General features: G+C 37.4%; 1 protein-coding gene across 1 annotated transcript in view; it reads right to left on the bottom strand.

Annotated features, from left to right (window-relative positions):
• Positions 1-3,048, bottom strand: part of LOC113509468 (protein singed) — an 89,784-nt gene extending 86,736 nt beyond the window's left edge. Inside the window, exon 1 of the mRNA XM_052903338.1 lies at positions 2,776-3,048. The gene's annotated coding sequence lies outside the window, so the exon portion shown is untranslated. The remainder of the gene's footprint in view (positions 1-2,775) is intronic.
• Between the last annotated feature and the right edge of the window lie 10,837 nt (positions 3,049-13,885).

Here is a 13,885-nt window from a genome sequence, read left to right as displayed (position 1 = left end):
TACTAATAAATACTAAAATATTATCCAAATATGATATTACATCTTGATCTGTGTATAATTAAAAATCGAAAGTAGTTACGGTTGTAAAAATGAGATGTAACATGCAGTGTGGTCTGACGAGATTCACTCAAATTAATTATGCATATAAAACAGCATTCGTTCATGTTTAATACCACTTTCACGATGAATCGATATCTGTCAAAACACTAGAAATAATAAACAGCCGAATATATTTGTATGGCCTGTAATGTAGTAATGATTTAAGATTTTATTCTAGAATCTGCTGCTGCCCATCCCTCGCCCTCCCATAGTCGCCTCTTACGACACTCACGGGAAATAAAGGGGTGGCCTATTCTATGCCAAGACCACACGGCTAATATTATTATACTTTACCTAAATGATTGCGTTAATTTTCATTTCTTATAAACTATAAGCTAGTAAGGTATTCGCAGATCTTGGAAACTTAGGTGATAACTGCGATCCTTGAATCAAAATGGACGATGCAATCCTAATACTCATAGGTGTTTCCAGTTTCCTACTAAAAGCCGCAAAATGGAGACGTTTAAAGACGTTAATCTAATCAATAAATACTTTTAGGAGTTATCTCGAATAAGTCATTGAGGTTTTTTAAGTCCCGGAAATGTTTGGGCCCCTATAATTCGGAAACGAAGCATCGCGCGAAAAATGTCACGTAAACAAAGTTGATCCTATCGAGGAGCCTTGCCCAATGTACGTATAAAAATGGGGTTTGTTGTTATTGTGAAAAAGAGGCTTTTTTCAGGCAGAAAAGCCTGAGACACTGCGACCTTTTCATGTTCTTTTGTGCTTGCTCTTTTTAAAAATGCGGTTATTGCGATGTCGAAAAATTAATAGAAATTTTTCAAATTCTTCGCCCATAATGCCCCAAGGGTATTCTCTAAAAATTAATGTAAATTTCTTTTAATAACTCTCTCTAATTTATCTGTAATTTGACATAATATCAGCAATTCATCAGAGAGACCCATTTTAGGTACCGAATTCCCACAGTGTAATGTCAATTATAAATCACCAGCGGTCACATTTTAAACTCGGGCCATGCCCATTCATTTATTCACTTCACAAAAAAATTCCATATTGATTTGATAATTTTTGTTCAAATTCGAAACTTTAAATGCATTCTCAGAGGAATTCCTTTACGATTTCTTTTGAAGATAGTCACAAACGACATGGTATACTCGTCGGAGAATGGATTAATAATTTTTATCTAACTTTTTTTATTAAAATAGATTTGTAATATTAAAATATGTTTAGACAGCGGGAGAAAGCTGCGAATATTCTTTCTTACACGAGACTCTCGAGATGGATTCTGCAAAAACTTTCAAATTAGAGCCAAGTAAATTTTGATTAGGTTTTAAGCTTTCTTTTAAGCTTTATTACTTTAAATTAATTCTAATAATTTAACAGTGTTTATTGCAAACGTCTAATAGATCTTTCCACGTGTAATCTTTCATTGCCCAAATGCATCTATAGGTACTTTTGGACGCTCTTCTTTCATTGTCCTTTTAATTTAATATTAAGTTCTAGATATCTTTTAGATCTAGTTCACAACTTTTGTACTTCCTCAAATCTTTTATTACTAAATAAACAGGATCCTGTATGTTTTTTTTTATACCACAAAGGTGGATACAGCCAGTCTGATCGTAGATTCTTACAGTAGCCTGTGGATGCCTGGATGGAAACCAGGGGTGTCATATACACATTGCTGTCCCGGAAAAAACTTTAACTTTACCTAAAACTAATGTAACGTAATTGATTGGGGAAAGAAGGAATTGTTAGTCATGGAGATTACCAATTCCATTATCATCTATTAAAAAAAAGGTATTGATTTATTTGAATCAGCAAGAAGTAGACGGCTCGATTTTATTCATTGGTAATTTATTGGGTATTTAAAAATTCTTTCCGCCACATTTAAATTTATACTAAACCTTTTTTTTACAATGATACTTATACATCTGAAAGGAAAATAGAATGGATAATAATATAGTAGTAATGATATTCTAAGTAGGATAGTATCTACCCACATTTTGACTTATTTAAATTTAAAATCGCAGGGTGCTCTTAATCAGGTACTTAATTAGATTTATTAATAGAATTTAACAGGCACTGAAGAGTTGATCAAAATGTATACAATTGACACATAAATATTAAATAAGGCCGTAACTGAACCCATTACCACTGAAATCTTATGAGTCGAAATGGTATTTCTAATAAGATTGCAAATTCTTTCAAGCAAATAATAAAAGCTCTAAATAATTAGTAAATTAACAAAACAGTAAGAAGAATAACGTAGTAATATAAATACAGCCTTGGTCTTGATCAGTCTTGGGAGATGTCGTCGACCTTCCAACTCCTTGGAATAAAAGACCAGAAGAAGTCAAAGTCTTCGTTCCGAGTCAACGGTGCGGTGCACACAATATTTATAAATAATTCATAATAACAAAAACCAGCGCAATGCGTTCACTCGCTCCTAGTTCAAGATCATCGACAAACAAAACGAAACGACAAATAGATGGGTGCGTAGGCACGACAGAGGAGGCGCGAGGGCTGAGGGTGTTCTGCGTTCTGTCCCAGCCGTAGTACCGTACGTACCTAATACCTACAGCCGTCCCGGGAGCCGGGACAATCGATTCGCGGGAGCCGTCGCTCCCCTACCGGCGCGCCGGCGGCCACCGGCCGGCCATCCACCCGATAATCAGCATTGCAAAAACTAACTAAACTAGATACATAAAAACTCACCTTTTTACACGTCAGCGAGCTCACACACCAAAGAAATGCAGTCGCGTAGATCGCGAGACGAATTCACTGATGCACTTGAATAAAAACCTAATCGGTCTACACAAACATGAATTAAATCGACACTTATTTTGAGTTATGTATATATTTTATCCTTAAATTTGCGTGTACCGGTGTAATTGGAACCGGTGCGATAATATTATTGGAATTGGATACGTCGTAGACACTATCCACACAACAGTTCGCGGCGAACTGACAAGCACGAAGATGGCGCTATCCGTGCGGCCAGATGACACGTGTGAATGCAGCTGCAGAAGGCCCGTTACAAAGTGAACCAATAAGAGGGGAGTGCGCCCGCTATCTACCAATGGCACATAAGATTTCCTCGAGTTATTTAACTTAGCAATAGCCTTAGCTTAGCTGTGAAACGCGTGAAAGTTCAAGATGATCCTCTGGTGCTGAATAAATGTAATAAAAAATGTATTACTGTAAAATTAATGAAATTTATTTAACGGTTTCTTATTTGAGGTCAATATATGAATCATATAAATATTCCTCAGCAATGAATATTATAAAGCCATCACTTACATTATTAATTTCATAATAAATGTATTTATAACAACAAGCTATAAATTGCGAGTACAAGCAAGTAAACAACGATGTAATTATGGTTCAATAACCCCAATTAGTCATGATTTTATCCTCAAATTTGTAAAAGAACCTCGTGGATTTGTTTGTAGGTTATTATGGTGAGTTGAGAACGATTGAATTACCTATATAGGAGAGGCTAACTAATCTATTAGTATAAAATCTTATTTCTTTACTCGTGTTTATGTATAAAAACCTTTAAAATACATGATATACATTGATAAATTGTAGGTCCGTGCCTAATCAATCAATTAATCGACTCAATAAGTAATCCTAATAATTAATTGTAAATATTAAATGGCGCTTCGATATACAACTAAAACACATATTAAAATTTTGCTAATTATATATTTATGTGAATCCTATTTTCAAAAAGAACGTGTGTCAAGTAATTTTTTTTCTATTCCTTTTGATGATCTATCTCTAAGTGACAGTCACCGCATTCCATCGGATACACCGTCAACTTGATGGCAGTATTTGAAAAAATGCCAAATGTAAAATGTACTTCGACATATTTAGTACTTCATCGCGCCTTTATATAGTATAGGAAAGTTAATCTGCGGCTTACCATAGTTTACAGAGACTACAATTGGCAAAGCTAGAAAGCTGCGAAGGAAGTACGATTTGCATACACAGCGGGTCGTGATGGTAGTTGCACATTAATAGCATTCACTGCGCTTCTCGTCTACCTAATTCTAGATATTATTTGCCTCATAATTAGTTATAATAAATAAACGCTCGGTCGCGCCTGTTGAAGGCAAACGCACCCAATAATTGTTGTACCTATTCGTAATTGATAATTTTTTTCCTGTTTACTTAAATACATGGTAGCCTGGTTGAGATGAATTTAATAATTAAATGTAAATTTACAAATATATATAGTATATATGCCAAGTGCTTTATTTTTAATTTTTTTTTTGAGTTTATTATAAAAAAGAGCAATAACACCCTTGCACAAGCAACGATTATAGGGAGAAGGGATTATTAGTATTGGTAACTAGTAGTCCCATTGCTAGCAATATACCCTATCAGGTCGACCTCCACGTTGTTCCACCTGGAAACCATCATAATTTTTTTATGGGTGAAAATGGTTCGGTAACGGGATACGCTGGCGGAGCACCAGTGAAGGGTGATAGGTGAGAATGAAAACAAGCCAGTTAGCCCATCATGATGAACTCATCAGGAATTAACCACGATAGTTTCCAGGGAGAACCGCGAGGAAGTCGACCTGGTTGGGTATGTTACTAGCAATGGGAGTCTTAGTCTCCATTACTAACAATCCGTTGAATTCTTTACGATGGGCCGACTGACCTGCCTTCATCTTGACCTGTCATCTATCACTGGTGCCCGCCAGCGTATACCGATAACGCATACGGGGTTACCATTTCTTAAAAAAAATAAAAAAAAAAACTCTGTCGTCTCTCACTGCCCTGTCAGCGTCTTTTGATAGCGAAAAGGGAGTAACCATTTCATTGCCGTATTAAAAAAAAAATCTTATTTAGATGAATACTGGCCGTCACATAGACCCTAGAGACAATGATAGACGGGACACGCGAACGTAAATCTTGCCACAGTCCGACGCCTCTGTTAATACATTAATTGGCTAACAGTGGCAGCTACACCACCTAGCAAGGCATCGCTCATAATTTTGTTTGACACGTAGCGCGGTGGAATGCCAAGCCGCTTACATACAATGTTGTAGGTATGTAGATATTGTAATTATGTTATACATCCACTTGTCTAATCTGTATGTCTGTCTGTTGGATTTTAATCAACATCGTCTTCCCTTAACCGTCCACTTCTGAACATAAGTCTCCCTCTTAGGGGGTTTTGCCAGTAGTTGCCACGCTTGGCAGGCGGATTGGCAACCGCAGTCAGTCATAATCGCCTATAGACATAATACATACCGTGAGGTAGGAAGGGATTGTTAGAAATGGCGAGGTTATTCCCATTGCTATCAATGTACCTTATTAGGTGTCGACCTCCACGCGGTTCTCCCTGGAAACCATCGTGACCAATTTATCATTGAATTCGTCACAACGGGTTAACTGACCTGCCTTTTCATGCTCACCTATCATCCCTCACTGGTGCCTCGTCAGTGTATACCGATAGTGCAGGCGGCGTTACCATGCCATTGTCACCCATTAAAAAAAACAGTACCGTGGACATAACAGAGTATACTGTTTCGCCCATGATACTTCCCATGCGTTGCCATTCCTCGGACTCAGGTGTTATTCCTCTGTGCCATATCCCATCTTTCAAATCGGTTTCCTTCATCATTCTTCTTGTGAACTACCAAGGAGTGGAACGCTCTTCCTGCTTCCATTTTCCCAAGAAAATATATAATCTCTCTTGACTCTCTTTCTTTTTGGACTCTTCACATAGATTGTAATAGCTTTTGAGTGCCAAATAAGCTAAGACTCTAATTCTATCTAAAATATCCGATTTAAATACTGTTAAAATATAAACATCTCCTTGTCAAAATATTCATTCATGATAATCTCCGAATCCGTATGACCTATACTAGTAGTGTATAGTTTTTTTTTGATGGGTGAAAATGGTATGGTAACCTCGCCTGCGCTAACGGGATACGCTGGTGGAGCCCCAGTGAAAGGTGATAGATGAGAATGAAAACAGGCCAGTTAGCCATCTGGAATTAACCATGATAGTTTCCAGGGAGAACCGCGAGGAGGTCGACCTGGTTAGGTATATTGCTAGCAAGGGGATTCTCAGTTTCCATTACTAACAATCCCTTTCCCCCAGTAGTGTATAGTTTGCTTCAACTTGGGAGATAGGATAGTTTTTTTCCTAATAAGTGACCATTAAAATTTTTGATAGGAAAAAAATAACATTTTGCGGATCAGCTAGAAAAATATAACTACCAAAGGAAGTTAGCATTTATTATATTCGCTTGTTTCGTGATAGCATTTACCATCTTCATTACCCAAGCAAGACCCGAGGCGAGGCGGAGTACCCACCAATCATCTTGAAATTTCAACGCATACAATTTCCCATCGCGTTTACGTGCCGGCATCCGTGCTTCTACGATCGTTTGCCTCATCGCGGAAATCGAATGCGTATATAACTATTTAGTTGAATTGTCCGTGTGTAAGTGTTAAGTACGTGCTTCTACGGTAAACATTGAAATTCCTTATAAACGAGAGAGATATCTTGACGTGAATATGTACTCGACGTAACGTCACATCGTATATTAGCCTAACTGATATGTCTCATCGCTTAATTGATACGTTTTATTGGCATATTTTTCATCGTATTTACAAAAGCGCAAAATTTTGCTACTTCTCGTGGAGCTATTGCAATTTTTTTCTTCATGAAATATCACCTCTTTATTAATTTTTTTATATGCATCTTGGAATATTTCTCGATCATCGTTATTATCTTCGTGCCTTTATTCCAATTATTTGGGGTCGGCGTAATATGGTTTAATTCATATCACACCAGACCATTTCCAGACTATTTATTACCAGAGGGAGACTTTGTACAAAAGTCGTTTGCTTGGGTACCTCTGTCCTTTTCGTGTTTCAACCGTAAAGCAGTTGTGTTTGCATGGCTATGTTTTGGTTTGAAGGGTGGGATATGGCGTGAAATTACTGGGTACAGAGGAATAACACCTAAGTCCTCAGGAGTGGCAACGCATGGGGGGTATCATGGGCGAAATAGTATACTCTGTTATGTCCATGGTACTGCTCATGTCTATAGGCGACGGTTATCACTTTCCATCAGGTGGGCCGTCAGCTTGTTAGCCATTCTAAGTTGTATAAAAAAAAATATCACGCATGGTTTTGGCTTCTGGTTTTACAACCGGCCACTTGCCTAACGTCAACCCCCCTTAAAAATATATTTGTTGATAGTATTCGCTCAATACGTTATGAAGCGAAGGTTTAAGAAAAAAAGAAACCTCGACTGCCCTCGTTGCGAGCTAGTAAAGGAACTTGGTAAAACAATAAATGAAGGTTTAGTGGTTAAAGTGAAAGGGGAATATAACAATTGGGAAATGAAGATTGTTCAGAAAATGCTCTGGTTAGGGAGGCTATGGTCGCATACCCGTGTGCCCTTACTCTAAAACCGGGGAGTTCATTAAAGTAGAACACCACTGGCACAAGGAATCTCCCTTTATATGGCTGCAAATTGCTAAGGGTCCGACTGTTTCTTTGTAGCATTTTATTTGTAGAAGTCCATGCTCAACAGTGGACAATGAATATATTAATCAATGATGAGTTATTTTTAGGGAAGCGAAATCGTGGTTAATATTTTTATACTTCCATTAAAGTAGTGACTGACGCCGATATTGGCATAGTATATTATTAAATATCATAAAATACTCCGCCAATAGCATGTCATGCTACAAATTAGATATTAAATTTTAAGAATTGTATGGTTACACTATTAAAAAACATGAAAACAAAATCAATATTTTAATCCAAAGAGAAGCGACGTTCTACACTGCGATAATACAACGCCTATCTAGTAGATTAGTAGCGAAAATGTGACATCATTAGATTTACAAGAACTGGCCTCAATCTGCAATCTGAATATTCCGCTGCAATCTGTGTATGCAATTCCTAGAGACAGCGTACGTGTCTCAGATCGCGATAAACGGAGCTATTTCATTCAATGTAGCGGTTGCTGGAAAGATTGGCGATAGCACGCATCTAAGATTGCTACGTTCCCGAGAGATAATGAACGGACAGCGAATGCGTTACTTCTATTATTTGGTACATGCTCAAGATAACACGGAAGCGTGGAATCGATAAATAATTAACACGTAGTATGGTAATAGCATATATCGTATGTCGACTCCACGAATTGAGTGCGAATGAAAAGAACTCGAAGAGGAATGGTCAAATTTATTGTATAAATAATCATAAAATACATAAGTAAAATCAAGATAAAATCAAGAGTTTTTATAATACTTTACATTTTATTGATCAATCAGGTGACTTTTCAAATGGAAGTATAAATGCAACTGTTTCCTTTTTACTGACTGAACCAAAAATAAAATAAATACGGTAGAAATATAACCAGTCCAAAGCGTACCTATACCTAAATATAATACCATAAAAACTTCATATCACTCAGCTATACGTGTATTTAATACTCATAATATTCAAGACTCCGAAAAAAAAATGTCTGAGGAATTATAGAGAAGTTTTTGAACTTTTATTTCATTTATGTAACTACAAAGTGATATTTCTTTCACGCTTCAAAGAATTCTCGGATATACCCTTCTATTTTTATATTCAAGTGAAGCAATTGTGTTTGCATGGCTGTGTTCTGGTTTGGAATATGGAAGTGAAGTTACAGGGTACAGAAGTATAACACCTTAGTTCTCAGGAATGGCGACGCATGGAGGTATCATGGGCGAAACAGTGTACTCTCTTATGACCGTGGTACTGCTCATGTCTATAGGCGACAGTTACAACTTTCCATCAGGTTGTCGTCAGCTTGTTTGGCATTCTAAGTTGCATTAAAAACAAATATTACCAGCTTGCTACGAAATATAGCTAACTAGTAATAATCATGAAGAGTAGCAATAGATCCTTGATCTGTAAGTTTAAGCAACGATATTCCCAATGTTGCATTACAAGCGTAGAAAACGTCTCTATCAAGCACTAATTAGCGGGCTGTAACCTCATCTTCCGTTAAAGTTGTAAAATGTAGCCATAACATGGCACCAGTTATGAAAGAGCTGCCGTACCTCTTTCGATGCTAACTAAAATGGACTGCAGAGGAGGGATTTAATCTTATTTAGAGGTCAGATTACACCAGTGATATAGTAGGCCTTGCCTATAAGAGCGTGAAGACGCGAGCGTCTCAGCAGCAATTTCGGTATGTGCGCCATTTAATTAAGAATTTTTACTGTTGATTTTAATTTTTAATTATACGCTTTCGTTGGTGCCTGTTAGTTCATTGAAATGTGAATGTGGTCTGTCAGGGGCATGGATGGGTGGGCAATCGTGTCTGGTGAACGTGAAGGCGGGCTTTATCCTGCGCTTAGCCATTGTACTGCAAAAACAAGTTCAAAGTGATTAAATTTGCGTATATAGATACCTCTATCTCATCCTATCGCGATACCTACATGCATTTTTATGTTTTTGTGTGACATTTAGGAATAATGAGAGAGATTTAGGAGACAGCCAATGAAATCCACGTCCTCAAAGTGGCAAAACAAAACCTATATCAAATATTAAGAACTGCATACCTACGCCGTCTCTTGGGGGTACATTGTGACGAGCACATAATCTATATATATATAAAAATTAATGCCACTTTTCGTTGTAATTTTATAATTCAAGAACGGGCTCACCTACCCAAACCAAATGTTTAGGGTTTGTTCGGACTATTTAGTAGATGGTTTATGTGAAGTTTGCACAAAATCGTTCGAGCGGTTCTTCATTTATTACATTTTTTGTAACAAATAAATTCTATAAATGGTGGATCAATTTGTTAATGGGGATTTTTATGTTAAATTCAATCTTTTTTTAAGATGGGGATGAGAAGATTGATTCTTTTTTCAGTGTTGACAGTTTTTTTTTTGTTTGAATAAATGAATTTGATGTTTAAATTAATTATTTTTTTATTATTTCACTTTATACGTAGCGAAGCACGTACCGGGCCGCTAGCGCTAGCCCGCTAGCTAAAACTCAATACCGATTTATGATTCAATAATTCAATGAATTTTATCATAGAATCGTGACAACAAGATGTAAAAAAAAAAAAAAACTGGAAAACATTAAGTGTATTATAAATGAGAGTATGGTATTGGCATTAAGAGACAGTAAGAACGGCGAATTTACGAGTGCAAGCATCGTTAATCCGAGCTTGGAATTCGGAAAGCAGCCGAGCGGCGGGTGGCGTGCGCCCGCGCACTTGTACGTATCTAATACATTAACATAATTGATGAAAGTACCTAGTTGCCGATTTTAATTTTCATGGAGTAGGTTTTACGTTTCAGAAGCAGATGAAGATATAATTAACAAGCGACTTAGCATTTATTACTTTGTGTGGTGTACTTTGAGAACATTACTATTAAGAAATTTTGGGGTAAGGGGTTTTTAGTAAGGAAGAGCAGCACTCCAATTGCTAGTAATATACACTGTCAGGTCAACCTCAACATCATCTCTCTAGAAACCATCGTGGATTTTTTTTGATGGGTGGAAATGGTATTGTAACCCCGCCTGCGCTAACGGGATACGCTGGCGGAGCACTTTTGAAGGGTGATAGATGAGAATGAAAACAGGCCAGTTAGCCTATCATGAGGAATTCATCAGGAATTAACCATGATAGTTTCCAGGGAGAACCGCGAGGAGGTCGACCTAGTTGGGTATATTGCTAGCAATGGGATTCTCAGTCTCCATTACTGACAATCCCTTTCCCCCCAACCACCGTAATTAATTCATGATGGATTTATCGCAGTGGACTAACTGGCCTGCTTTTATCCTCACTTATCATCCCTGACTGATGCCCAGTCAGCGTAAACCGATAGCACAGGTGATGGCCAGCATTCCACTAATTATCCTCATCATATCAGCCGTTAACTGTTGGTGGGAAGAGACTGTTAGTAATGGGGAGGTTAGTCCCCATTGCTATCAATATACCCTATCAGATCGATCTCCACGCGGTTACCCCTGGAAACTATCGTGACTAATTTATCGTTGAATTCGTCACAATGAGCTAACTGACCTTTTCATCTTCACCTGTCATCATTCGAAGCCACCATTTCAGTGTGAATTCACTAGCTATGCACAACTACTTTACTCAGAAAATAAATAAACAGAACACGGCAAACAAATTGATGGCCCACCTGATGGAAAGCGGTAACTCGTAACCTTCCATTAATCCGAATCCGAATGGACGGTAGAAACATAAAAATGTACTATTAAAAAAATACTTTAATTTTTAAATTTACTTAAATAAAAATTATTCTTTTCTTTCTTTCCACATAGAAAAGGTTATAAGTACCACAGGGTTCAAATTCAAATCACCTTTATTGAAATAGACTATTAGTACATAATTGCAGCGGCCAGCAACTGAGGCATTGATGGACGAACGTGGAAATGTGAGCCAAGGTGTAGCCGAGGCACACATACGTGAGTTCATCAATGCCTAGTTGTGGCCAAGGCTTGTATAGTACTTTTCTCAAACAATGCGCGGAAATCAAAAACACAATTTTACTTTTTAAGTTCAATGACGAATAACGGACAATTATAATTTTTCACGCGCCATAATATTCATTTGTTTTTTTTTTTCAATTAACAGCTTTCTATTTGCAAGCCAATTCGAAATTGAATTGCAAGCCAATTTAATTAAAACCTTTTTTTAGTTGTCTCCTTGGTAGCCATGTTTCGAAGTAAAAGGTCATTCCATTTTTAAATTACAGGACAGATATGAGTTTACATAGTAATTTATCTTTTCAAAATAATGCTCACATTTCCAAGCATGTTTGAGAAATATATATATATATATATATATATATATATATATATATATATATATATATATATATATATAACGGTTTTATATAAGGTAATTATTTTCGTTAACTGTGTTTATGTGACAATATAATATCTTCTATACCGCATAACGTGCACGAATGAAATATTATTAGTGTTGCACGTTATAATGGCCGCTTATCGTCTACGCACTGACAGCATCACGCCACGCATGTCACCAGTACATTACTTTTGTGAACACGATGGACCGACTAACATCACTTCATCCTCACCCATCATCACTCACTGGTGTCCTCCTGATGTATACCAACAGCGCAAACGGGTCTACTAGTCTTTGCAAGATTTAGTGTGGACGACAAATGATTATGAGGTGGGCATCAAACGATTTTGTGGGTGGGCAACTTTAAATACATCAATGTTATCGCCACATTTTCAACAATTAAAATTATCCCAGGTTAGTTCCAGTATGTTTTTCACTTACTTGTGCAAATTTTTTTTTAATAGATGATAATGGAATGGTAGCCCCGCCTGCGCTATCGGTGTACGCTAGCGTGGCACCAGTGAGGGATGATAGGTGAGAATGAAGCAGGTCAGTTAGCCTACCATGATGAATCTAACAATAAGTCAATCCCAATGGTTTCCAGGGGGAACCACGTGGAGGTCGACCTGACAGAGTATGGTATATTGCTAGCAATAGGGCCACTAATCCCCATTACTAACAATCCCTTCTCCCCCGCAATGTGTAAGTTAGATAGTGGATATTCTATCTACGACTATGAATATGGGATTACAGGATGTCACCTATCACCGTTTAGTTTGTAATGATTGTGACCGAAATCCATAATTCGTGTTATGAATGTTATTTATATCTCTCTCGTGGGTGTCGTAAGAGGCGACTAAGGCGAGGGCTGAGCAGCAGCGTCTCTCTTTAAACACCACCAATCTCTGAACCCTAACTGCAGTCGCCAATCTATATGTGGTACCACTTTCTACCAAGTTGAATGTCGTATGTCATTCGACAAAAGAAGTATCCATTCGACAAAAGAATTCAACTGTGGCTAAGCTGTCTCCACTGTGACGGCTGCAGAGTGGATTTGAATGGTAATCTACCGGACGACAAGAAAAGAGAACCGCGAACGTGTCAAAATGTATGAATTATTGTTGTCTAAATATTCTTGTAGAAACGTGAGGCGGCCCCCCGAGCGGAACGGGATCCTAATTAAATTATCTGGAGCGTGACATACGCGCGCGCGCATTTACGTCTCGTGTTTTTCTCCGAGAGAATTAAAACCAGTAATTTTGTTAGTTTAGCACAAAAACGGTGATTATGGCGCTACTTGGCGACTTAGATTATTATTAAATATGGTATTTTATGACCGCTTAATATGTATTGTTTCAGCTTTCAACATTGGAGAAATTGAGATCCTAAACAGGTGTCTCTTTTGTTCAATATATAGGCGGACATATATAAATTTTTGACAGGTGGACAATGACTTTTGTCCCATTGTAAATTGAATATAATTATGAGATATTATGAGGAAAATAAAAATATCATCATCGTCGTCATATTAGCCTTTAAATATCCACTGCTGGACATAAGCCTCCCCATTGGGGGGTTGTTAGCAATTGCCACGCTTGGCAGGTGGATTGGCAACCGCAGTTACGCTTTAAAGATGTTTTAAGAGGTACGCTGCTGTCTATACCTAGCCCTCCCTTAATCGTCTTTTACGACACCGACAGAAAGGAAAGATTATTGGCTCTTACTTTTTGCAAGTATTCATAATTTACAAATATGCTAAGAATATAAACTAAATTCTTCTGTTTCTAAATCTTTGTGGATATAATAACGTGTGACAATTTCATTGGCATCTCCATTAAAAGTAAATTTGAAAGTTTTCGCGCTTTGACAATTTTTAGTTTAAAATATGAAATGTTAGATACGTCACCCGAGATGTCAGTCACCATCAATCCTATTGTCAGTGGCAATCAGT

Source organism: Galleria mellonella, unplaced genomic scaffold (genome assembly GCF_026898425.1).
Source record: "Galleria mellonella isolate WM207_F2 unplaced genomic scaffold, CSIRO_AGI_GalMel_v1 utg139, whole genome shotgun sequence".
NCBI classification, from domain to species: domain Eukaryota; kingdom Metazoa; phylum Arthropoda; class Insecta; order Lepidoptera; family Pyralidae; genus Galleria; species Galleria mellonella.
The sequence above is the reverse complement of the archived record's forward strand: the minus strand, read 5'-3'. Positions and strand labels throughout refer to the sequence as shown.